The following is a 27,122-nucleotide window of genomic DNA, read 5'->3' as shown; positions in this document are numbered from 1 at the left end:
GGTGGTTTGGTTTTACAAGTGGCAAGAGCAATTGATGTGCAATAATCTTAGAATGCTGTAGCCTATGCATGCAAACCCCATGCGTGTTTGTCAAAACAAACAACTTGCAGGTCGATGACAGCATGTACCCTGTTTGGAGGGAAAAATCTTTACGTGTGCCCGTCTGACCACTTCTATTGGGTGACACATAAGAGGAGCAGTTCGGGAAAAAGGTTCACTTGACGAGGAGGCTGAGTTACGAGTAGGGACTACGGAATCTCCCAACAGCTCGCACAAATAAATTGGGCTGGAAAATTGGCGACGACTTGATTGAGAGCGCGTGCATAGCCCAGCAGGAAGATTTGAATGGCGGTGTAAAATATAAGGGTAAGTTAAACGTATTTAGCCTAGCCTACTATATATAATGTGTTGCAATTCGATTTTATAAAGCAAAACGCTCATTCTAAACCAATCATTGTTTGTGATTTAAAAAACGATCATGTCTACTAAAAATTCAACAATTAGCTACTTCAAGACAATGGTTAATAAGTCAGTGTTTCATTCAGTGTGTATGTGCTCGCGCGCTCCCACAAATGCGGCCTGTGTGCGCATCATCATTAGCCAATACAGAAGAAATGTCGCCTTTACATAGCCAATAGAGAAACATACTCTAAGGTGGGTTAACACTTAACATTATTCAGATTATTCAAATGACCATGGGCTACATGTATCCTATATATTTTTGTTGTTGTTGTAAAGCACAATCTCGAGCACCTTTCCTGGAATATAGGCTCCTCAGCATCCTCAGGATCCTCAGCATTATTATAGCACTGAATCCCTTCTTCTATTGTTTGGCCATTAGAATCTTATACATATTTCTGTCGAGAACAATAATAATATTATATTTTACAGTTTTACATCATTAGTCAACTAACAAACTTTCTATAGGCCTATTGCCTTATTTTAACCCATTATTTTCGGAATAGTCCTTTTTTTCAACTGATAGGCTGTAAAATTCGAAATACTGTAGGTTAACGCTTGTGCGTCATCATCCATAAATATCCATTGCAATCACTACAACCTAAACCAAAAGTAATAGCATGGAAAACGAAGAATATAGAAAAGTAAAGCAATGCAAATCTACCTTTTACATATGCAACAATATACAAAATAATACGCACGCTGGAACCAACAGCATCGGAGCACTGAGAATGGCAGAGTGGCTCATCTCATTATGCATGGGCGATTTCCCAGGCAGAACCCTTGGTTTCTTCACTTGATGTCTCCAAAGCACACCGCTCACACACCATCGGAGCTTTGTCAAAAACAAACAGGACAATGTTCGCTTTCCAAACGGTAATCAAATACCCAAGAACCGGTTGGGGGAAATTGCTCTGGCAGCGGCTAGACAGACTATGTAAACTGGATTTGCATATTTTGATGCACTAATTTCCTTGATGTATTTAAATATGGCTGCACGTAGATGATATGCTTGTCTACGTCATTGAACGTGACCTCGCTGTTAAACCAAAACGTGAATCTGGTTAAATCACATGGATATGCCTGCAATTAAACAGGGAAAAGACTAAGAAAGAGAGCTGTAGGAAATTACTTTGCCCTGATATAAATGTAGTGTTTCACAAAAAAAGGACATACTTTATCTCCTCCAAACTATTAACAAGGCATTTGAACCTGTAATAAGCGTAGCTATGTTGATAGTGTAATAACAAATAGGTGATAATAGTTGTAGTAATAATACAAATAACAATAAGAATTGCAATTCATTACATTACCTGTATTACCTATTGTAACTTGTTAATAACAATACCAATATTTCCATTGTCTATAGGCTAGATATGTAACAGCCCAAGCATATCATGGCACATGGTCCTTGCACACAGGGGTGTCATGCACCCCCACAATCTAAGGGGGCACAAAGTACCTGAGGATGGCTGGGGGGTGGAAGTTAGAGAATGTAGCATTTGTCAAACACTTGAAATAGCTTTTTCCTGTAATCTAGAGCCATAATCACTATGCTTAATTCTATATAAAAAAATATATTTTTTTCTGTATATCTAAGCATACCTCTTGACCTGTAAGTATCCTACTGACTGGTGGTTATTTTAAAGAAACTAAATGTGCTTCTGCATATCTGCTAAAATCTTGGTAAAAGATTTAAAGGAGTGTGAGTCTCATTGAGTACTTTTAGTAATTGCTTGCTTTTTTAAAGTCTACCAACCTTGCAAGCAGACAGGCCAGCTAAGATAGTTAGACAAGCTATCTAACTAGATTGGTAGGCTGAAATGTCTTCATGGTACAGGAGCTAGTTATGAGGTTGGAAGATTGGGATCTGGGCTAGCTAAAGCCAACTTCATAAAATTGCTGGGACACATCTGAGGGGTTCTGTGTGCCCCCTATGGGCACTACGCCTCTGCTTGCACAACACAGGCTAAAGAAGAAGTTAGGGCCACACATTGCTTCCATCTTCTAGCTAACTACTTTTTGCGGTCTTCTGAAATTAATTTATCACAAGTTCAATTGGGACATCATTGTTACATTATATAAATCCTCTCATCACGGTGTGTGTGTTTGTGTGCGTGGAGGGGGAGGGGGGGGGGGGATATACAAATGAACTAAATGCTTAGGTGAAGGCAAAAGGACCGACCAAAAACATTTTGAGTGGAATTATAAAATGTTTTTTCCACAAAGACTATGATGTATTACTGGCCTCCTTCAGTCTTGGTTTGGGGTTGTATCAAACACATTATGTTCACGCTTTTGTCTGAACGACTGTAAGTATGTTCCGTTTGTCATAACGCGTTAAAGGAGGGCCTGCAGCAAATTCATTACCGACCGCCATCACTCCGTAACCTGGTCTGGGAATGGGGGAGTCCAGGCCAAAAGACGAACAATGCCTCTTCAGTTCGTGCCCAACAACAGAGCGAGAGAACTTGTTTGAATTTCAGAGCACGTCCTTTCTCACAGAGAAAGGATGTACCCCCCCCCCCCCCCCCCCCCCCCCCAAAAAAAAAGAACTTGCACACTTTCACAGCTTCAACTGTGCACTTTCTATTTGGTGCCGCAGACGTTATGGGAAAGTTCGGTCTCCATCTCCCCTCCCTCTATCATGTGCTTGGAATATGCTCAGGCTTTTACTCAGAGCAACTGAAGCACGCATAATGAACTGAGTATTAGCGGCAATTTTAAATGAAGTGACGGCCGAGGACGGCTGGATATTTGGGGGACTGTCCACCGGATCCCACAGAACATATCTCCTATCTGGGATAATTTCTGATTTCTGTGTCTGATTGCTGTGATGCTTCTTGCGCAATTTGAGGAAGTAAGTTAAATTTTGGTGATAATCCCTTGACCGTGCGTAAAGTTTATGTAGCTTGATGTGCGTAAAAGTTACAGTAAAGTTGAATGACTCGGTGAATAATATACTATATTCATTGGTTCTTATTGGCTAGTGGACGTAATGTAGTGGACGTAATGTATAGAGATGATTTGTTTTAGCTGAAGAGGACCATGTAGGCTACGATTAGCTTTCATATATATTTGAGCAGTTGCAGTTCATACCGCTTCGTAGGGCTGTAGTGCTCTTCCCTGGCACTTAAATACATTTTGTCACATTTGGAGATGTTGTAGGCCTACTTAATTCGCTGAAATAAATAATCATGATGAAAACTCTGAGCATTGTTCAGACTGTTTGCATGAGCTTGTCGCAACCACAGTCACAAGCACAGTGCAAAAGTAGCCAACGCCTCTCCATGCATTGAGCCAAAGTGCAGATTTAGCGCAATGACACGTTCAATTATTGGTAGATGGTTTGTGCAATAAGTTAAAACGGCCAGCGGAGAATGTCGTCAATTGCTCCGAACATCAGTTTATAGTGTGCTATGCCGGGTAAAATTGAATGTAGGCTACAACGTATGCGTAAAGATTGGGTTGCACATCGACTCATGAGGAAAATTGTGTAGGCTACCTCCGTATCGTATTGTGTAAACAATACTTAATTTCACGCCTATGGTGCAGACCAGTCTCGGTTGTTGGGTTAGTTGTGAAAAAGTACTTATGGGGTTTTGTGTACAGTTAGTTAACCTACTTACTGCTCCAATCCTTAAAGGGACAGTTTGCGATTGTCACATCTTTTTTTTTTTGTTACTTTTAAAATTAATGAATTATACTTATTGATTCTTGAAGAATATACACTATAATTGCCTAATGAGCTTAATTCAACTGTCTTAGCCCCATAAAGACCAACATATAAGCTTGTTTAACTACATTGTTTGTAAATAACTTAATGTATAATCATAATTGGGATATCATGGATCGTCAGTCTTTGCATGCATTGCTCTGTCTATGAATTTGAGAGCTCCAGCCACATACCCCAGCTATTTACCAACACAGTGGTGGGTTGGCAACTGTGTCATTGTTTGAACTTGTTTGATTGCCCCTTTAATGAGCACGAGAACTCAATAAAAGAAAGAAAAGAAAACCACTATTTACAAAGTAAAAATTATTGGTTTGAATGAGTTTATTTAGCCTACATACTGTATAGAAACCAGTCAATATTATACAGATGGTCTATTAGAATGTCACACAGTGTTATACAGTGTCAGACATTCACGGTATACTGTCATAAATTGGGTACCGAAATAACCACGACATACTCTGTGTAGCATAATCAAGGCATTACTGATGTTTAAAGTAATAGAATGACAACATATAAAACCTACAGTATAGGATCACGGTTGCAGGCTAGTCTATATGTTGCAGGGCAAATGTTCCATGCTGTATGGCACGCAAAAAGGCCAAGGTGGGAGAAATGCTTGCTTTTTATGTTTAAAACTCACTTCTGTTGAAATTGAGAAATAGTAGTCATATAGATGATAATATTATGTCAGAACTGTTGGGAAATTTCACTTAACTGAATATATCACTTTGGTAGCCTACTGTTAAAATTGTAGGCCTATGTGGGGTTGTATGATACAACAAATGCGTGGTTGAGGCCTGTGTTACCTATGTTCAGAACTTAGGGTTTACCCTAACTTGCAAATACATGATTAAAAAGTATAAAAAAATGACTTTAATAAATGGGTGACTCTGAAATTATACAGAATTGGATAGAGTCGTGCATGGCGCATTCTTGGAGGGACATTGTATTAGTTCATTAGCCTTCAAATGGGATCTCTGTCAGTTGGATCAACCGGTGTCACTTCGAAGGAATTTTAATATCAAGGCTACCACTTATGAATACTTTAACTTGCAGTCAGATTTGTTCCAAATAATAACTGGGCTTACTAATTGCACAGGGCCGGATGTCGTGATCATATAAACGTTGAATTTAGAAGTGTTTTGGCTAAGCAATTGGAAGCCTTCCAACCTATTTGGGCCTTTCATGTCAGCACCCGAACGACATGTTTCAATAGGGACAATACATTAATATAGCGCGCAGCAAAAAACACAAGTGAACAGGTGCATGTCGCGACATAGATGGAAACGCAAAACATTTCAGTTAACGTGCAAAGATTAGGCAATATCGTAGGCTATAGGGTGTATATGCAGTTAATTAGGCCTACCCGTTGTTTGTAAAATACAGATAATTAAATAAGCCTGAAAAAGGGCTACAAAGTCACATTTTGTGCGGATCATCTCTGTGTTGTAAAAATAAGGCAAGTTTGGAACCACAATTAGTATAGCACGGAAATATCGATATTGTTTAGTTGGCCTATTAATCGCAATATCGGTGTATCATGTAGCCCAATACCTTAATTGGACCTCACTGCTTTCGCCCTCCTCTCGCTCTCTCAATTGACACACACACACAGAGACACACACAAACCACACAACTATCTTGCTTTTTTTGTGCCAAATTTTGAGAATTCTTGCTAACAATACTTATACAGTAACCTACCCTATAGTATGGGTAATAGCCCTGGCATACATCCCAAGCTCATATTAAAAATAAATAAAATTTAAAAAAACGTTCGGGCGCATGAACACATATCGTTAATAGTTAGGTTATTGAATCTTTATATTTCCTACTAAGTCTGATACATATTAATATATAATTATTGAATGCTTGATACAGACAAGATTAAACGTTTTAGGTGTGTCACTGTGTAGAAAAATGAACGCGTGTTGGATAATGCGACATCGCCAGTATAGCCTACCTGGAAACCATTGTAGCATTTACATCGGTCACGACGATGAAAAAACACATGAAGCCAATAGGATTTCGACTCAAATCGAGTCAATGAAAGTGGCTTGACTCGCATTCTCTCTCACACCCGTATATTCGATAAACCTGGCCCAGTTCCATGCTACAGCAAAGACCCTACTCGGTACTAGCTGCGACGAAAATACAGGACAATGGTCTACTCAGCCCTGGAATGCTGCCATATGTCCTCCATTGATTTGAGCTCTTTTATTTTGTGGTTTAAACTGCTGGCTATTATACCCTTACTGGCTTAAAAATGTATCAAGATGATCGTGCTCATACCATAGCACAATCATTTTGTCTTTCCGTCCTTTTTTTTGTCATTCCACAAAACGCGTGCAGACCGCTAGCGGAAACGCAATTATTCCGGTGCCTTGGTAATGACGCAAGGAGATTTGCCACTTGCTCGTGCATGAATATCAGCGTGCATTTGTGATTTTTCATGACATCATCATCATTACTTTACACTCCCGTGGTCTGAGGCCTTTGACCTCGCCGGGTTGGTCCAGATTTTGGCATTGGAAGCCCAGCCCTCCTCCCCGTTTCCCCCCTTTCCTTGGGGATGGCCCTTTTCCCACTCCTTTCAGACGGTTGGCAGAGGCTAGCCAACATAACGGAACCCTTGGCTTAGAGTCCTCGGCATCTCTTTCCTCTAGCACGCTGGATACGTGCGGACAACTTGATCTTTTTTTGGTCACATACAAGGTCCTCTCCATATTCCGAAACAATCGCGACGTTTATCCTGTGTCATTTTCTCACTTTCTCCAGGAAACGGATTTTCCACCTCCTCCGTATCTTCTTTGCTGGCCTCACAGGATATCTATTGCGCCTGCCACAACGATTTAATAGGCGAAAGAGCCTTTTGTGGAATTGAATTAATTTGCATTGCAAATCAGGGCCTGTGCAAGGATGACTGCACCATACAGTTCTCCACCTTACTTCAACTCAGTAATGTTGGCTAATGTCATCTGAATATGACAATCTAAACACATGATTTTATATTTTTGGGATATTCTATTTTTTAACAACTGGTGTGTGGAAGTTTGGGGGACTCGTTCCACAGAAGTGGCCTTTATGGAAATAAAATAGGATTATGAATGGGAGTAATATTAGGTGTACTTCTATATTTTGGTTTATTTGCCTCAAAGTATGGGTGACGACTTCTGAAAGCAGGTGCATAATCCAACGCCCGGAAAACAGAAGACTATTATGGAATATTTTTGAAGAATGGGAAGTGGGTTGTTATCTTTGGTTATCTAGCTGTATGAGTGTGATGGCCGTCATAAAGCTAGATAACCGAAAGTAAAAACTACTTCCAGACTCATCGAGGACCTTGGAAATATAAACTGGAAATAACAAGACCAATAAACCTACTCTATGCATAAAATATTATTGAAAAAGTCTTAACATTTGAAATAATTGCTGTTTCAGCTAGCATTAACGGAACATTTTCACTTATTGGAAATGTGAAATAGTTGTATTTATGTATTACGTATTTATGTTTGTGGCAGGCAATTACTTTTGAAAACTTCAGGTAGCCTAGACTATAACTAATCATAGCATGAGTAAATGTTGCATTCACATACGCCCACACACTTTTTAAGTATATGCTTAGGCTATTATAGGCCTTTGACAGATTCAGAGTGTGAGAGTTCTGATTTGGTATCTATCTTGTTCATGCTTCTTGCTATATTCTTTCTTGAAATACGTTATTATCTATAATTAAATGTGTCAAATGAATATAGCCTAGGCTAGCATGCATGCTCCATCTGTTTGGCTAATGAAGGCTATAGCATTGAGAATGAGATTGACATTTAGGATGCGCGCCCTCCCCATTTTTTTATTTCAGCATGATCGACTCCAACCAGGAAACGGCGCTGGCATCCCAAACAGCAATAATTAGAACGTATACAGAGCTGACAAAAACGGAGAGGGGGGTTTGGGGTATAGGCTAAGAAGGATGGGAGGTGGGAGGGGTTTGTGTAAGTGGGGGTCGGCCCTGCTTAATTGATTCCGTTAACCGCAGTGCTGGAGATGTGAACGACTGGACGCTCCCATTCCCACGCTCGGGGCAAGTGGCAATGCCATGCTCAGTCCGAATATGACAGACAGGAACGGGGGTTGGGGGGTCCATGGGTGATGAAAAGATGTCAAGTGCGCCAGACTCATCTGCATCCCCATAGAAAGAGGCGACGTTTCCCACCCAGCCGACGCGGCCTCCAAACTTGAGTAGCAACGGTTTTGAATGCGTAATGCATTGCCAATTATCTTAAACCTGGACGCGTTTATACATCCAATCAACGATGTTATATAATTATGGAATTGTAGGCCTTATAACGGCCTAGCGCTCTAACACTGATCTATTGTTTGTCTCATGAGAATGAATTTGACAATGCAATAAAGGCCTAGAGAAGTCTGCCAAATTGAATAGATGATATCACTTCATGTGCTGTATTTGAACTTGACCAGGATTTTTTTTTTACCTTTAATTGCAAGACATGCCCTGATTAATATAAATGAATGTTTATAGAATTAGCTAAAGCCAACATATTTATTTTATTCTGATATATATAGTACATCCGAATAAAAATCGTTTTAAAGAAATAGCTTAATAGTGCAGGCATAGCTTCTGGCCTGGTAATTCTGCATGTTGGATGCTATTAGCTATAGGCTACAGGCCATTAGGCTTATATTAGCCACCAGTGGATTTGTTTATAACAACCAAGGGAGCACGTGGCATGCATTAGGCACATGGTGACTAGCGGGATAGTTGTCTTGTTTCTTTATTGATGGTAGCACAGTTGGATAGAATGTTACAAACACCATAAACATGAAATGCTTTGTTGTCAACCCAATAGAGTTGTAAAAACCATTGTTTCTAAACGATGGCATTCCAACAAGATCTATTTATATTTGAGAATAGCCTCTGCATGGTGTCAGTTGTAACCTAGGCTGTTTGTTTCTTTCATGGATGTTACAAGAGTCTATTGTCTGGAGATGAGGGGATGTTTGTTATCTACACTTGTTCTTAAACTGCTTTTAATTGAGTCATAGCCTACATTTTTCTTTTGTGAATTTTTTTTACATTTCAGATAGTATATTATTATTAATAGTAGGCCTTTTCATATGGATGTAATTTTTTGTGTGTAAATTGTGTAATGTCTTATGACTACTTTAAAGCCTATTAAAAGATTGATTAGCTGTAGCCTAACTGATGAAATTGCATTTTTTTTTGCCCAAGTGCTGGCCTAAATGTATTTTTAATTGATAGGCTGATGTGGAAGCGCCAGAGTTCTAGGCCTAAACCATCAGTGTATGCAGTGGTAGGCTAGTGCACATGGTATTATTCAAGTTCAATGTTAAATAGGCTCACAGTGGCTGAATTCAACACGGTCTTGCTGAAAGGGTCTCTGGCCGATTTTTCTCACACCATCAGACAAAAAGTAGTGTGTCTTGTGCTGACCCTTATCAAAGAGTGTATACAATACTGGGTCATTATACGTTAGCCCAACATTTTATTTGAGAACACAATTTGGGAAAGCAGTGAATAACCAAGTTTCATTGTCCCTGGTTAAGTCGATTGAAATCACCATCTAGACTCATGAATGGCTGCATTGTTTTCTACTCTTGCTTCGTACTAAATGTCAACACAGTGTAAAGAAAAACTTGTAGTCTGTAAGTAAACCAGCAAATATAAATCAGTTGATTCTCCACAGCATAAAAGGCCACTACACTAAACTGACTGAATGAAAAGATTTCTTCATCATTGGAAGTCTGAAGATGTTTTATGGTGTGAAAGTTACCTAAATTCAATTGGATACTTTTGACCCAAAAAATGGTCTACCATTTCACCAAATTATTCCTCTGCCAATTGATATTGGTGGAGACATTCTTATTTTATTCATCCAGTGTAATTATTTTTATTTAGCCTGAAATACAAAACCAGTTACATATCATATGGTAGCCTATTTTATTTTGTGTCTTTTGTTTTGTGTCTTATTGGTTTGCAGTAGCCTACTTTCATGTCCTTTCTAGGCTGTCATACACTATGTTTCCCCATATTGTAGCACTGTATCAAACAGAGGATGTTAACCCCAGTCATTCTCCTCAAAATGTGCAGCATCACAATGCAATGCTAGATGTAGCCCAGTGTTGCCAGGAGAGAGAACAGTATCACATGCCTGAAACTGTTGCAAGTCACACTTGCATCTCTCTCTCTTAGTCACTCTCACTATTCCTGCTGTGCATACTGTAACAGTGATATTGGCTGGCACCGGTTTGCATTGGGCGTGCACTGTCTCCAGAGCATTAGTGTATAACACATTAATATTTTGTCCTCTTGCGAACACTGCCAAATCATGCATGAGTCTGTGGTAATATAGTAAATACTCTATCAAGCTAAATATTTAGCTACAATTCATCTAATTCCCGACAGCAGATAGTCCTACATACTTTTTCTCTAGCTCATCTTTGTTGGCTGAGTAGTGTATCTCACAGTAGGAAGTGCTTGGAGTGGCTGTGAGCAAGGGCGGACTGGGACCAGAAATCCGCCCTGGTATTTCTAACACAATATTTTTTGGGTATTTCTAGCCAATTTCTTTTCGCTGAGGTCCCCACACTGGCCCATTTTTTCCTCAAGGCCTCCACAACGGCTCAATTTTCCCTTGAGGCCCACATTATTTGCCAAATAATGATAATTTTGTGCAACAAAAAAAACCTAGTTAGACAGGCCCACTCAGCTAAAAATGGTTCAGCCCATCTGACAATTGCCTGAAATGCCAGATGACCAGTCTGCCCCTGGCTCTGAGGATACATGTGGTTATTTATGAAACTGCCATACAGGCAGGGTATGGGAAGGAGAGGAGAGGCCTTGCCATCCATTTCAAAAGACCCATTTTCACAGAGAAATATAGATGTGTGATTTGACTATGTGTATAGAGATGGGTGGTGACAGCACCTTTCTCTGCTCAGTAACTCTGGCTCTGCTGTCCACTCCCTCCCCACCCACACTTACAGTCCTCTGCAGCCATTGTTGTCATGTGATTGGCTGAGTAACATAACCATGGCGACCATGGCAGGTTTTTCATATTCATTGGACGAGCAATCAGCATATTTTACACCAGCCCAGCTTGCCAGTTTTTTTTATGTGCCTTCTTTCTGTGCAGAGGGCTCATGTTGTAATAATACAAGTGCAATCTGGCAGGCAGTGACCTTATGATGAGGTCCGTCTGGGTCATTTCTATGCTAGACAAAGGATTTAAAATAGTCACCATGTTGTTGCATCTGTTATTATAGTATTGTATTGTCATAACACAATGTGTTTTACACTGGGATTTAATTGCATACGGACGGGTGTTCAGACCTAGCAACTCCTTTTTTTGTAATTTGTCTGTAGCTGTTACATAGTCGTGGTAAATACTTACTTAAGCACGAAAAACATCACACAAATCCTTCAGTTTGATTTGCTAAAATATCAAGCTATGTCAAGCAGAGACAGGTCATACCAGATCCAATGCAGTATTCAACGTTCGTCCCGGTCCCAAGGACGTTGAGAGATGCCTGTAGACGAGGAACAATGGTTGTGTCTCAGTAGCGTCTGTTCTGTCTGGCTTCACCATGTCTCTCTCTGTCTCTTCTGGACATGAACTTGAACTTGAGACAAGCAGCCAGACGCCATCTGTGCTTGATGGCTAATGAATTCAGGGCATTCAATGGAGGTGGAGCGCCACCATTGATGAGCAGAGGACCCTCAGACTGAGTTAGCTCTTCACCACTTATAGAATCCAGTCACCAATTCAGCTGTTTGTCCCATTTTTATGTTTGGGAAATAAAAGTAGGCGTGGGTGTTTGTGTGTGTGTTTAATGTGGTGGTCATACCTGTAAGTGTGTTCATGACTGTGATTCTCTATATGTTTGTGTGCATACCTGTTCAATTTACATAATCATGATAATACACATATTTGTGTGTGTAAGTGTGTGTTTGTAAATGTCTATTTTCCACCTTGTCGGCCGACTATTTCTAAGTAATCTAATTTCAAATCCCAGGCCAGCCATTATAAACAGGCTGCCGTGCTAAAGTCATTGCCTTGATAATTGAAAGGGCCGGTTTAGTGTTTCCCTAATAACTAAGGCCTGGTAACTGAATGAGGCGCTAGTGCTTAAACAAGCCCTAGCGCTGTGTGAATTCCTCAGGCCCTCCTTACTCCCGCTCAGGCATCTGTCACACACACACCAGGATTTTCCCTCTGGTTGGTGTCGCCGTGGCAACGAGAGGTGAGCTCACGGTGTGCATGCCGGCATCAGCACCGCTGGAGCAGGACAGGTTCCTGGTTTTATTGTGTGTGTCTGTGTGTGTGTGTGTGTGTGTGTGTGTGTGTGTGTGTAACCGACTAAAATGCCACTCTCTCCTTGTCTCCTGGGCTGAATTTAGATTCATCCCACACATTGAGGTGTTGCATTGTATTTCCTGTCAGGTGACTTCTCCATTAGCAGTGGTGTGATGGCTATTATTAGCAGTGCACAGGGTGACCAAAGCTATGTAGACCACATCAGTAGGTATGGCTGCTCATCTTACACAATGACGACAGCCTTGCCACTGTAGATGCTGTTTCAATCTGCATCAAACATATGACATTGCAGTGCCTTTCAGTGCATCTCCTGATTTTTGGCATCTCACACACATACACACACCAAATAACTATTGACTCCTCTTTCCACTGGTTCACCATTTAGAAGGATGCGGTCAGCCTCCTGCATCCTTGCTCATAAACGATCAACCAGCCATAATATGGGCTAATAATCCATTGTTGGATGTCATGGTTGGGCCCTTTTTAATGAAATCATGCATTGCCACTTGAGCGTCGTTGTGAGGAGCAGTGGACATTCTGTGCTCTGACACAGTGCCCCTCCCTTTAGCAGCCTGCGTGGAGGTGGTCACAGACATGGTCTCACTCCTATCAGTACATTAGCTACCTCCATGTCTCACTGTCCATGCCATTACCTTCGGAACACGACTGGATCAATGTCGGCTTAATAGGACATTAATGACAGTCAGTAAGCTCCCACACCAAATGTGTTTTTATGATGGGTTTGTTTGTTAATGGGTAGTGTGAATGGGACATTGATAATTATGGTATTGCTTGAGCAAAACATTGAATGAATTGAAGGGCACTAAAATGAATAAGGAACAAAGCCTATTGTACAGTAACATCCTACAAACTTACATTAAACATTTGAGTTTGTCTCATAACCACACATTGTTACTTACACACAGATAATGGGCGTAGATAATAGATACAGTAGCCTACATGTATAAAATACATATTTTAAAAACATATAGGCTCAAACATATAAAGGACAAAATAGTAAACATTTGTTGATTTGCATTTTTCCAACATATCTCTCTAACCATCCCATATAATGTTCAGCAGACTTCCACAAAGATGCTAATGCTAGCTAGCTACATTGCACTTATGTCATCTTAATGGCTAATGCCATTGATGCTAACAACACATAGCAGAAATTCTGGCGGCCACAAGATTAATATGACTGATGTTGTGAGCATTGGCGTTAACAATAGCTAGGCTGGCTGCATACGCATGAATGGCAGCTTTACAGTATATGGCTAAACCAAGCTGACTGCCTGCCTTTCCTTTTCGATATCTCTGTGCTCCACTGGCTTTTGATTATGCAAATACCCCTGCTATAAATAATTGCATCTGAAATACGCTTCAAATCCTCTAGTAAGATGAAAGATTGTAAATAATGTATTTCATGTTACTGCATTATTCATTCTCAATTAATTAAAAATAACCAAAAGTGACACCTTGTGCCGTTACTGTTCTGACATACATTATGGTGACACTGACTGTACTTTTCCTTAAATGTTGCCAAATATATAATTTTGCTCTGGTATGTTAGATCACAATGTAATTGTAGATTTTCCCTTGCATTCTTTCATTTGCTCATACATACTCTGAAAATACAGTACTTTTTCAGTATCTAATATTAATAGTTCAAGGTGTCTTTCAATGTGAACATATTTATACATTTTTAAGCAATAGTTGTAGAACCCACCTACCAATTTGTATGGCTCAAATAAGTATAGAATGTTTTATATAATGCATGATGCCAACTACTTTATCTGCCGTTTTTACAATGGTGGGGGGTTATAGGAGACATGAAATACGCATAAACAGCTGTAGCGCTGCTACAATTAAAACAGGACAGTCGTTCTCCTTGGTACCTTAATGTGTTTTGAATACAGCAAGCCAATTGAATACGGTGTACTGTTTCGCAATTCAATTATGTGGGATCTTGGTTTGTCTAGGGAGATGGCAACGCTGCATATAGAGCAGTAAGCACTGCTAGTAGTCGCCACAGTTGCATTAGCATCTGGACCTTTTATGCAAATTTCAAGAGCCGGCACCAGAGCTGGCGCCTTATATCCTTATTAGAAAGGGGGAATTAAATATTTATTAGGAGGGCAGGGGTTAGGGAGGGGTGCCTGCCCAGTGTTGTTGTGAAGACCTGTGATAGAGGAGGAGGAGAGAGAGGAGGAGGTGCCTGGTGTCTCTCTCCCTCAAGGTGCCACCATCTTAAGGCGTTTGGCAGTGGTGAGTGCATGAGGAAGGTAGACCTAAAATGTCCGCTGGCACACGCATACGCACACACACACACACACACACACATACGCACACACACGCACACACGCAGTGTGGTTGGTGCGTGTGGTGCTCTGAAGCCAATTATTCAATTAGCGGCATCACCAGCCATGCCTGCCAAACATCTCGTTTGCATACATTAGTCCTTTGATTACTGTCACCTTTGTGATTTTCTCGTGTCTTGCTTTCCAATGTTTGTCTCCCACACTGTATTGACTGTAACTGTCACACCGGCAAAGTGTGACTATATTTTTTAATATTGAATGGATTAAGAGTTTTACATTTTTAAGGAAATTCCTGGCTATAGCCAAAGAAGATATTTGTGTCACATTGCATGTGAACATTTTTATTCTCTCTTGGGAATTCTTTTAAACAGTTCAAGTGTTGGCAAAGTTCGCTTGCAGACCAAAAGTAAAACTGAAAGATGGATTAATTTACTAAAGTCCATGATACAAAGATAAGACAGGAAGCCATTGCAAAGTAAGTAAAGCACGTCCATATGCCATACCCCATTTCTGCTATCATTATTCTCAACCACTACACATCAAAGAAACAAAACATAATTTCACCTTATATCTGAAATAACATAGCTACAGTTACAGTGGGGAGAACAAGTATTTGATACACTGCCGACTATGCAGGTTTTTGTACTTACAAAGCATGTAGAGGTCTGTAATTTTTTATCATAGGTACACTTCAACTGTGAGAGACGGAATCTAAAACAAAAATCCGGAAAATCACATTGTATGATTTTTAAGTAATTCATTTGCAATTTATTGCATGACATAAGTATTTGATCACCTACCAACCAGTAAGAATTCCGGCTCTCACAGACCTGTTAGTTTTTCTTTAAGAAGCCCTACTGTTCTCCACTCATTACCTGTATTAACTGCACCTGTTTGAACTCGTTACCTGTATAAAAGACACCTGTCCACACACTCAATCAAACAGACTCCAACCTCTCCACAATGGCCAAGACCAGAGAACTGTGTAAGGACATCAGGGATAAAATTGTAGACCTGCACAAGGCTGGGATGGGCTACAGGACAATAGGCAAGCAGCTTGGTGAGAAGGCAATAACTGTTGGCGCAATTAAAATGGAAGAAGTTCAAGATGACGGTCAATCACCCTCTATCTGGGGCTCCATGCAAGATCTCACCTCGTGGGGCATCAATGATCATGAGGAAGGTGAGGGATCAGCCCAGAACTACATGGCAGGACCTGGTCAATGACCTGATGAGAGCTGGGACCACAGTATCAAAGAAAACCATTAGTAACACACTACTCCGTCATGGATTAAAATCCTGCAGCGCACGCAAGGTCCCCCTGCTCAAGCCAGCACATGTCCAGGCCCGTCTGAAGTTTGCCAATGACCATCTGGATGATCCAGAGGAGGAATGGGAGAAGGTCATGTGGTCTGATGAGACAAAAATAGAGCTTTTTGGTCTAAACTCCACTCGCCGTGTTTGGAGGAAGAAGAAGGATGAGTACAACCCCAAGAACACCATCCCAACCGTGAAGCATGGAGGTGGAAACATCATTCTTTGGGGATGCTTTTCTGCAAAGGGGACAGGACGACTGCACCGTATTGAGGGGAGGATGGATGGGGACATGTATTGCGAGATCTTGGCCAACAACCTCCTTCCCTCAGTAAGAGCATTGAAGATGGGTCGTGGCTGGGTCTTCCAGCATGACAACGACCTGAAACACACAGCCAGGGCAACTAAGGAGTGGCTCCGTAAGAAGCATCTCAAGGTCCTGGAGTGGCCTAGTCAGTCTCCAGACCTGAACCCAATATACAATCTTTGGAGGGAGCTGAAAGTCCGTATTGCCCAGCGACAGCCCCGAAACCTGAAAGATCTGGAGAAGGTCTGTATGGAGGAGTGGGCTAAAATCCCTGCTACAGTGTGTGCAAACCTGGTCAAGAACTACAGGAAACATATGATCTCTGTAATTGCAAACAAAGGTTTCTGTACCAAATATTAAGTTCTGCTTTTCTGATGTATCAAATACTTATGTCACGCAATAAAATGCAAATTAATTACTTAAAAATCATACAATGTGATTTTCTGGATTTTTGTTTTAGATTCCATCTCTCACAGTTGAAGGGTACCTATGATAAAAATTACAGACCTCTACATGCTTTGTAAGTAGGAAAACCTGCAAAATCGGCAGTGTATCAAATACTTGCTCCCCACGGTATATATTCCAAACAGCAATAAAGATGCTAAAAAAATATATTATTCATGCTTATGTATTGTTGTTAGAAATGTAAAAAAAATATATAAGACATATAGACAACAAAGAATCAAAGCACAAATTTTCTATTACCCAATGCCGGAGGAAAAAGGAAGGCGGGTAACAAACAGTTTCAATATATTACACACTCAAAGAGGAGGTAGCATAAACATAACCACTTGTAACATATGGAGTTGCATTAATATACGCAATTCCCAATGCAAAGTTACACCTCACATTTTCATTTTTAGAGGTATTACATAAAACCAATCAGAATTCCGAATATTTTTTTTTTTTTTTTTTACTAGGGTCGATGTAATATGGAGAACTTGGCAAGCCAGCCTATTTCCTATAATGTAAGCTCCAACAGAAATAACTTAAAATGAATAATTCGAATTAAACCAAATTGTTTGCACTCATGACTCACTCATAGTTTCAATTATAGTTTCTGCCAAACATCAAGCAAAAACTTGCAAGGTTGATAGCCAACTAGCCTGCTAATGTTAGCCCTACTAGCCTGCTAACGCTAGCCCTACCAGCCTATTAATGTTACGTTAGTACTACATGAGTCAGCCAGTTGCTATCAACATCTAGCTTGCAGATACATTCAAGTAAACCAAAGTTTGGGAAATACATAACACCAACTAACCATATATAAAATAATGTTAGTTATATGCAGTTATCCTAGCAAGCTAGCCAGACCAGCTAACATGAGTTATTTAGCCAAATAGCTATTAGCCTAGCCAGCCTAGCCACGTACCTTGCTTATGGTCAGCAAGCTAGAGCTGAACTACTGGAGACCAGCTATAACACAACCAAAACATAACCACAAGTCAGAGCAGAGACTTACAGATTGATGGTTGTGCCCATCGGATAGTAAAATTTTTAAAAGCATGCAGTCTGAGTTAGCTACCAAAGCCAGGGGGAGGTGGGCTCTTCACCGGTCGATGAAGAGTCAGGGATATCCTAAATAGATAGATTCCAGATGTCCGTCAGCTAGCACACTAGCAGTAAGCCATGGTAGAAAACGTTACAAAACTCCCATAGCCTACATCACAAATAACATGCTGAAAAGTTCACAAAACAAAAAGGAGAACAGGTGAGGTACTAGAACACTTGAGCAAGCAGGTATGATTTTCTCTTTAGTTTTGAGCCCATGGGAAGAAGGCACCAGAGCCTGCTGTGCTAATGGGTTCCAACTAGATAACACCGCCATAAAGTCTGAAGAGCATACTGCATGGCCTTACATTGTTTACATCCCACTTCTTGTTTACATCCCACTTCCTGTGATTGGTGGGTGGTAGCTCACTACCGCCAACACTTAGTCTGGAATGTAATTACATGTTAGCATGGGTAGTGGCTAGCATTAGCCAGTTTGAGCTAACTACCGAGCTAGTATACGAACTCGGTAGCAGAGTAGATCCTCCATATAAGGTTGAGAACTAGTGCATTGTGGGTAGTTTAAAAGATATATGGAAATTAGCTAATAAATATGTAATAACCAAAAACATAACTGTCTTTGGACTAAAAGGTAACCAGATCGTGACTACAACTAAGTTACTAAGTTTTAGACCACAGTGTGTTGCTACATTGGTGAGTAAAAACTCATGTTTCCTACCCTTTCAAAACCTCTTAAATGTAATGGCGAAATTTAGATTTCCCTTAAATAGTCATACCCACAAGTAACTGCTATTCATGTGTAATTACATGATTCTGACATGCAAAAACTTGGTATATTTGGAAAGAAGACATCTGGAAGGTTATGAAATTATTACAAGATAGATAGAAGGTACATAGTTCAGAATACACAAGCTGAAGCATGCACACACAAAAAAAACATATTTCATTGACAAGCTATAAGTGAATTATTGATGACTAGAGCTGGAAACACATCAGATGGCTTCCACAAGATGTGAACAATATCAGAAAAAACTATGGGATTAAAAGACCTAACAACAAGAGATGAGCAGATGTTTTAGTAAGTGATGTCAGGTGTGGTCACGGGACGTTTCCAAGTGTCCCTAAATTTCTCCAAAGTGGCATATGTCTGTAAATTAGATCATTCCAGTGCGATTACATATTTGCAATCCCTAAATGCTATTTCCTCAGTATAAAAACAACATTTCTACCATATCAACCTCACTCAAACATTGTGGGGGTGTTATGGGGTATCCAGGGTACATTCAAGTGTTCTTTCAACCTCTCCAAAGTGTCCGAATGTGGTAATTAAGCTATTTTTGCACACTGGATGTGCCTAAAAGTTATTGTTCACTATAAAAACTAAATTTCTACAACACCAACCTCTCTCAAACATTGTGGTGGTGTCAGGGGACAAACAGGGGATATGGATGCCTACAACACGTAAGCAGGCAACATCATATTTTTGAATCGCAAAGATATAGTCACTCAGTGGACATTCGATGTTGCCATTAAGTCATACATCATCAGATAACATTGGCAATAGGCAAGATTTGTTCCTACCGTAAGGATTCATTTGACACCCCCCATGTAGCTATAACACAAACACAAACCAAATCGAAGCTTACCTTGTAAGATGTTTGCTGTTTGGTGAACATGTTTAGTAAAATAAACATTTAGACTCTCAGGGCTGGGGATAAATAAAGATAGGTCACAGGCAGACAAATAAGTTATACTCATGATGTGTGAAGTCCCGGCTTTCAGTGTGTTTCAACGCATTCTGTGTTTATTCCGTTTATGCTTTACAATGCTAACCAGAATGTAAGTAGCAGACGTCTTGAAATTAGGTCATCGGCTCGGCCTGCCCTTATAAATTTGTATGCCCATATATGGTAGTAAGTCATACCAAAGATTTGAAGGCACCGATCAATAGCCAAGATACTCAGCTTCCGCAGACACCCTGCTTTGGCAGATAGGGGCTACTGTTCTCATACCAAACTGAATTGAATAAAAACAATCAAATAGGGTCCCCAAATATGGGAACTTTACATTTAAGAGGTTTTAAGCCTGTCACATGCTTCCCAGTCGAAACATGTCATGCATATAGTGCCTTCAGAAAGTATTCACATCCCTTAACTTTTTCCACATAAGTGTTGTGTTACAGCCTGAATTTAACATTTATTACATTGAGATGTTGTGTTGAAGATCTGCACACAATGCACAATAATGTCAAAGTGGAATTTTGTTGGTAGAACATAAAAAACAAATGTTTAATGACAAGCTAAAATGTCTTAAGTCAATAATAATTCAACCCCTTTGTTATGGGAAGCCTAAATAAGTTCAGGAGTAAAATTGTGCTTAACAAATAACATAATAAGTTGCACAGACTCATTATGTGTTCAATAATAATGGTTAACATGATTTTTGAATGACTACCTCATCTCTGTTCCCAACACATACAATTATCTGTAAGGTCCTTCTAACGAGCAGTGAATTTCAAGCAACTTCTCATTATCAATCATGGTGGTGGCTGCATCATGTTGTGGGTATGCTTGTCATCGACAAGGACTAGGGAGTTTTTTTAGGATAAAAATAAACGGAATACAGCTAAGCACAGGCAAAATTCTAGAGGAAAACCTGGTTCAGTCTTATGTCCGATAGACACTGGGAGACTAACTCACCTTTCAGCAGGACAATAACCTAAAACACAAAGCCAAATTTAGTTGCTTACCAAGATGATGCAGTGGTGTAAGGTACTGTGGTAAAAATACTTTAAAGTACTACTTACAGTTGAAGTCGGAAGTTTACATACACTTAGGCTAGAGTCATTAAAACTCTTTTTTCAACCACTCCACAAATTTCTTGTTAACAAACTATAGTTTTGGCAAGTCGGTTAGGACATCTACTTTGTGCATAACACAATACATTTTTCCAACAATTGTTTACAGACAGATTATTTCACTTATAATTCACTGTAAGACAATTCCAGTGGGTCAGATGTTTACATAAACTAAGTTGATTGTGTCCTTAAACAGCTTGGAAAATTCCAGAAAATTACGGCATGGCTTTAGAGGCTTCAGATAGTATAATTGACATAATTTGAGTCAATTTGAGGTGTACCTGTGGATGTATTTCAAGGCCTACCTTCAACCTCAGTGCCTCTTTGCTTGACATCATGGGAAAATCAAAAGAATTCAGCCAGGACCTCAGAAAAAAAATTGTAGACCTCCACAAGTCTGGTTTATCCTTGGGAGCAATTTTCAAACGCCTGAAGGTACCAGTTCATCTGTACAAACAATTGTACACAAGTATAAACACCATGGGACCACGCAGCCGTCATACTGTTCAGGAAGGAGATGTGTTCTGTCTCCTAGAGATAAACGTACTTTGGTGCAAAAAGTGCAAATCAATCCCAGAACAACAGCAAGGGACCTTGTGAAGATGCTGGAGGAAACATACTTTTTGGAGAAATGTCCTCTGGTCTGATGAAACAAAAATAGAACTGTTGTTTGGCCATAATGACCATCGTTATTTTTGGAGGAAAAAGGGGGAGGCTTGCAAGCTGATGAACACCATCCCAACCATGAAGCACAGGGGTGGCAGCATCATGTTGTGGAAGGGCTTTGCTGCAGGAGGAACTGGTGCATTTCACAAAATAGATGGCATCATGAGGGAGGCTATATTGAAGCAACATCTCAAGACAACCTTTAAGTAGTTAAAGCTTGGTCACAAATGGGTCTTCTGAATGGACAATGACCCCAAGCATACTTACAAAGTTGTGGCAAAATGGCCTAATAAAGTCAAGGTATTGGAGTCACAAAGACCTCAATCCCATAGAAAATTTGTGGGCAGAACTGAAAAAGCATTTGCGAGCAAGGAAGCCTACAAACCTGACTCAGTTACACCAGCTCTGTCAGGAGGAATGGGCCAAAATCCACCCAACTTATTCTGTACTTGACTATTTATATTTTTCCAACTTTTACTTTTACTTCACTACATTCCAAAAGACTTTTCCTTGACACTGAAAAGTACTCATTACATTTTGACAGGAAAATTGTCCAATTCAAACACTTATCAAGAGAACATCCCTGGTCATCCCTACTGCCTCTGATCTGGTGGATGTCTGAGTGTTGGTAGTTTGCCTCAGGCTATCCATAAATAAATACAGAACAAGAAAATAGTGCAATCTGGTTTGCTTAATATAAGGAATTTTAAATGATTTATACTTTTACCTTTGATACTTAAGTATATTTAAAACCAAATACTTTTAGAGCTTTACTCAAGTAGTATTTTACTGCGTGACACTCACTTTTACTTGAGTCATTTTCTATTAAGTTATATTTACTTTTGAGTCCTCTTCCACCACTGCCAAGATGACATTGAATGTTTCTTAATGTAGCCTAGTTAGAGATTTTACTTACATCAGCTTGAACAACCAACTTGACAGCGCTTGAAGAATAATGTGCAAATATTGTACAATCCAGCTGTGCAAAGCTCTTAGAGACTTACCCACAAAGACTCACAGCTATATTCAATGTCAAATGTGTTTCAGTGGGGTGAATACTTATCTAATCAATATATATTAGTGTTTTCATTTTCATTAATTTCTCATTTAATTTAAAAAAAATCCTTCCACTTTGATATTTTGTGTAGATCATTGACCCAGAATAACAATTACATCTATTTTAATTCCACTTTGTAATAGAACAGAATGTGGAAAAAGTCAAGGGGTGTGAATGCCTTCTGAAGGCACTGTATATTATCACGAAATGTCATTAAGTTTTTGTTCATTTTTGTGTGTGTTTTTTTATTCAGCTGTTCGCACAAGACTTGAGACAAGTCAAAGTTCGTCAGGAAAAGTATTCTCCATTTTGTCGGTGATTGGTCAACAGTACTACTCCTAGTAGAAGTGGGAACTATGTACGGGATTCTTCAATAAAGTGTTTGTTGTCATACAACGAGAGACGACTAGTTTCCGTGCACATTTTTCCACTTGAGAAATACTGCACCAAACATCTTAGTTATATGTAAAATTGCACAACTTAGACGTCAAAACAATTGTTCTCTCTCTCTCTCTCTCTCTCTCTCATAGTGTGCACATGTGTGTGTGTGCTCCCAGAACAGTAATCACTTGTGATCTAGTCCACATTATGAACATACTCTTATGAGCTAGGCAGATATACAGCCAGTTCCTTCCTGTCACCCTTCTTCCTGGTGATGCATGGTATACCCCAGCGTACTCCTAGAGAAGTCTGGATAATTAAACAACTGTGTGTTTGAGCCTGGCCTCTGATAATGGATTGAAGTGAGACAGGAAGTGAGACAGCCAACACAAGTCACACTCTGATAACATTAATGCTGTGTTACTAGCATTTACACGACATCATAATATTAGGAAAGTTAATTGAAGTTAATTATTAGTGGCCACAGAACAAACAGTTTGAATGTGACTGGGCTCTATTCAATCCGCATTGTGGAAATTCAGCGTTTTAGCTTTATGTCACCTTTATTGGAAATTATCTGTACATTTCTATTGCAGAATCTGTAACACAGCATTACAGATTGAATTGAGCTTTGAGTTTTGTATTCAAGCTCTCGTGTCTACCTGTGCCGTTGTGCTCTGTGTCTGTAGTGGTTGAGACTTGGTACTTGAGCTTCTGTGGCACAGTGATTATCTGCATGTAGGCCAGAAGCCACAGAGCGAGAGGAGGGGGATGGGGGGATGGGGTGCACAGGAGAGAGATGCGATGAGACAAGCCACACAAGCCTCAAAGGGAACAGAGTGGGGGGTACCAAGCAGCTACCCTAAACCCTGCCGTAGGGCTAGGAACAGACAGACTTGGTTAACCACAGAACCACAAGAACATACAAGTGCACATACAAAGAGGATGAGAGAGAGAGAGAAATAGAGAATCTACAGCATGTGTGCGTGTCGAATACGTTTTTAATGAATCATAGCGTGAAATCACCTACATATATTGAAAAATATATAAATGCAACATACAACAATTTCCAAGATTTTACTGAGTTACAGTTGATGTACGGAAATCAGTCAATTGAAATGTATTCATTAGCCCCTAATCTATGGATTTCACATGACTGGGAATACAGAAATGCATTTGTTTGTCACAGATACCTTAAAAAACAAGGTAGGGCGTGGATCAGAAAACCAGTCAGTATCTGGTGCGACCACCATTTCCCTCAGCGCGACGCATCTCCTTTGCATAGAGTTGATCAGGCTGTTGATTGTGTCCTGTGGAATGTTGTCCCACTCCTCTTCAATGGCTGTGCGAAGCTGCTGGAAATTGACCGGAACGGAACACACTGTCGTACACGTCGATCCAGAGCATCCCAAACATGTTCAATGGTTGACATCATGTCTGGTGAGTATGCAGGCCATGGAAGAACTAGGAAATGTTCAGCTTCCAGGAATTGTGCACAGATCCTTGCAACATGGTGCCATGCATTATCATGCTGAAACAAGAGGTGATGGCGGCGAATAAATGGCATGACAATGGGCCTCAGGATCTCGTTAAGGTATCTCTGTGCGTTCAAATTGCCTTCGATAAAATGCAATTGTGTTCGTTGTCCATAGCTTATGCCTGCCCATACCATAAACCCCACTGCCACCATGGGGGCACTCTGTTCACAACAAAGCATATCGCTCGCCCCAATGACACCATACATGCTGTCTGCCATCTGCCTTGTATTGTTGAAACCGGGATTAATCCTTGAAGAGCACACTTCTCCGGTGTGACAGTGGCCAATGAAGGTGAGAATTTGCCCAATGAAGTTGGTTACGACGCCAAACTGCAGTCAGGTCAAGACCCCGTTGAGGACAACGAGCACACAGATGAGACAGTTTCTGACAGTTTGTGCAGAAATTCTACGGTTGTGCAAACCCACAGTTTCATCAGCTTCCTGGGTGGCTTGTCTTTGATGATCCTGCAGGTGAAGAAGCCAGATGTAGAGGTCCTGGGCTTGCTTGGTTACACGTGGTCTGTGGTTGTGAGGCTGGTTGGACGTACTGCCAAATTCTCTAAAATGACGTTGGATGTGGCTTATGGTGGAGAAATTAACATTCAATTATCTGGCAATAGCTCTGGTGGTCAATCCTGCAGTCAACATGCCAATTGCGCGCTCCCTCAAAGCCTGAGACATCTGTGGTATTGTGTTGTATGACAAAACATACAACACAATAGAGAGGTGTGTTATTGTCCCCAGAACAAGGTGCATCTGTGTAATGATCATGCGGTTTAATCAGCTTCTTTATATGCCACACCTGTCAGGTGGATTATCTTGGCAAAGGAGAAATGCTCACTAACCAGGATGTAAACACATTTTTGAGAAATTAGCTTTTTGTGCATATAGAACATTTCTGGGATCTTTTATTTCAGCTCATGAAACATGGGACCAACACTTTACATGTTACGTTGATATTTTTGTTCAGTGTAGATTCAGTCCTTTGATATGTTTTCTGAAATTACATGCTTTATTCAGCAATTTCAGTGCACTCAATGATGCAGGGATGTAGTACTCTTTCACACTTTTATTGTCTTATTATAGACTGGTTGGCAGACAACTTCCCGAAAACGATGCACACACATCGATAGGGCCAGAAGCCGTACTTTGTTATGATTCTAAATGGTGACATAGCTTGCATCAATGGCAAGAAGCTGCAATGTGGGGAATCAAAGGTGGCTCGTTTCAGCTAGTTTTATCTTGGTATTGATATCATGTCAATGCTAATATGGCTAAAACTCGCTAGATAACACAGTATTTCAGAGACAAGTGCTCATTGTGCAAATGTATTTATGTTTTCAATAAACATTTGGAGACTAAATATAGTACAAGTTGTCAGCAATCTAAGCGTGTACGGTCGAGCGTACATGTATTTGTGCGTTCATCCTAGTTTGACATGGAGGCTTAATAAGAACTGGCAGCTGTCAGTCTCCTGTTGACGTCTATCAGGAAGGCCACGACCTAACATGGGCACACAACAGAAACTCTCTGAGACAGTGGAAAGATACTTGATATAAAGATAACACACATTTTAATGCCTCTCTCGGAAGCCTCTCTCGGAAGGCACCACTTTTCCATTTTTTTTATTTTTTAAATTAACCTCTTAGGGATCCCTAAGCGCGGGATTGATTTGACAACATCCAGTGAAATTGTAGAGCGCCAAATTCAAACTACAGAAATATCAATAGTCAACCTTCACGGAAATATAAGTGTAATACATCAAAATAAAGCTTAACTTCTTGTTTATCCAGCCGCTGTGTCAGATTCCAAAAAGGCTTTACAGCAAAAGCAAACCATGCGATTATCTGAGGACAGCGCCGGGCATACAATCACATTAAAATACTTTTTCAACCAGGCAGGTGCGACACGAAAGTCAGAAATAGCCACATAATAAATGCCTTACCTATGAAGATCTTCTTCTTTTTGCAATCTCAAATGTCTCAGTGACACAATGAATGGTCATTTTGTTCGATAAATTCCTTCTTTATATCCCCAAAATGTTCATTTATTTGGCGCGTTTGATTCAGAAACTCACCGGTTCCAACATGACTACAAAGTATCTAATAAGTTACCTGTAAACTTGGTCCAAACATTTCAAACAACGTTCCTAATCCAACCTCAGGTATCCTAAAATGTGATTAAACTATAAAATTTAAGACGGAATAAATTGTTTCTAATACCGGATAAAAACAACTTGAAGCGCACTCCAGTTCACGCGCAACAAAAGACTAAAGCTCTTCAGAGTGACACCTACAAAGAACAGCCCTACTTCTTCATTTCTCAAAAGAAAAACATTGAACAATTTCTAAAGACTGTTGACATCTAGTGGAAGCCATAGGAACTGCAATCTGGGCCCTAATAAATCAGGCCTCCCATAGAAACACATTGGAAAACACAGTGACCTCGTGGATGGATTGTGCTCTGGGTTTTGCCTGCCAAATCAGTTCTGTTATACTCACAGACATTATTCTAACAGTTTTAGAAACCTCAGAGTTTTTCTATCCAAATCTAGTATTATATGCATATCCTAGCTTCTGGGCCTGAGTAGCAGGCAGTTTACTTTGGGCTTTTCATCCGGA

General features: G+C 40.2%; 1 long non-coding RNA gene across 2 annotated transcripts in view; it reads left to right on the top strand.

Moving 5' to 3' along the window:
* Window positions 1-234: 234 nt before the first annotated feature.
* LOC139390056 (uncharacterized) overlaps window positions 235-27,122 on the top strand; it is a 67,146-nt gene continuing 40,258 nt past the window's right edge. The window contains exon 1 of one of the 2 annotated variants that reach the window (XR_011629455.1): window positions 235-366. This is a non-coding gene — a long non-coding RNA (uncharacterized lncRNA). Of the gene's footprint in view, window positions 367-3,083; window positions 3,320-27,122 lie in introns of those variants that run through there. The other variant, XR_011629454.1, reaches the window with a different exon arrangement.

The sequence above is a fragment of the Oncorhynchus clarkii genome, chromosome 30, assembly GCF_045791955.1.
Source record: "Oncorhynchus clarkii lewisi isolate Uvic-CL-2024 chromosome 30, UVic_Ocla_1.0, whole genome shotgun sequence".
Lineage (NCBI taxonomy): Eukaryota > Metazoa > Chordata > Actinopteri > Salmoniformes > Salmonidae > Oncorhynchus > Oncorhynchus clarkii.
Note: the sequence above shows the minus strand (reverse complement) of the source record. Positions and strands in the feature narration are given on the sequence as shown.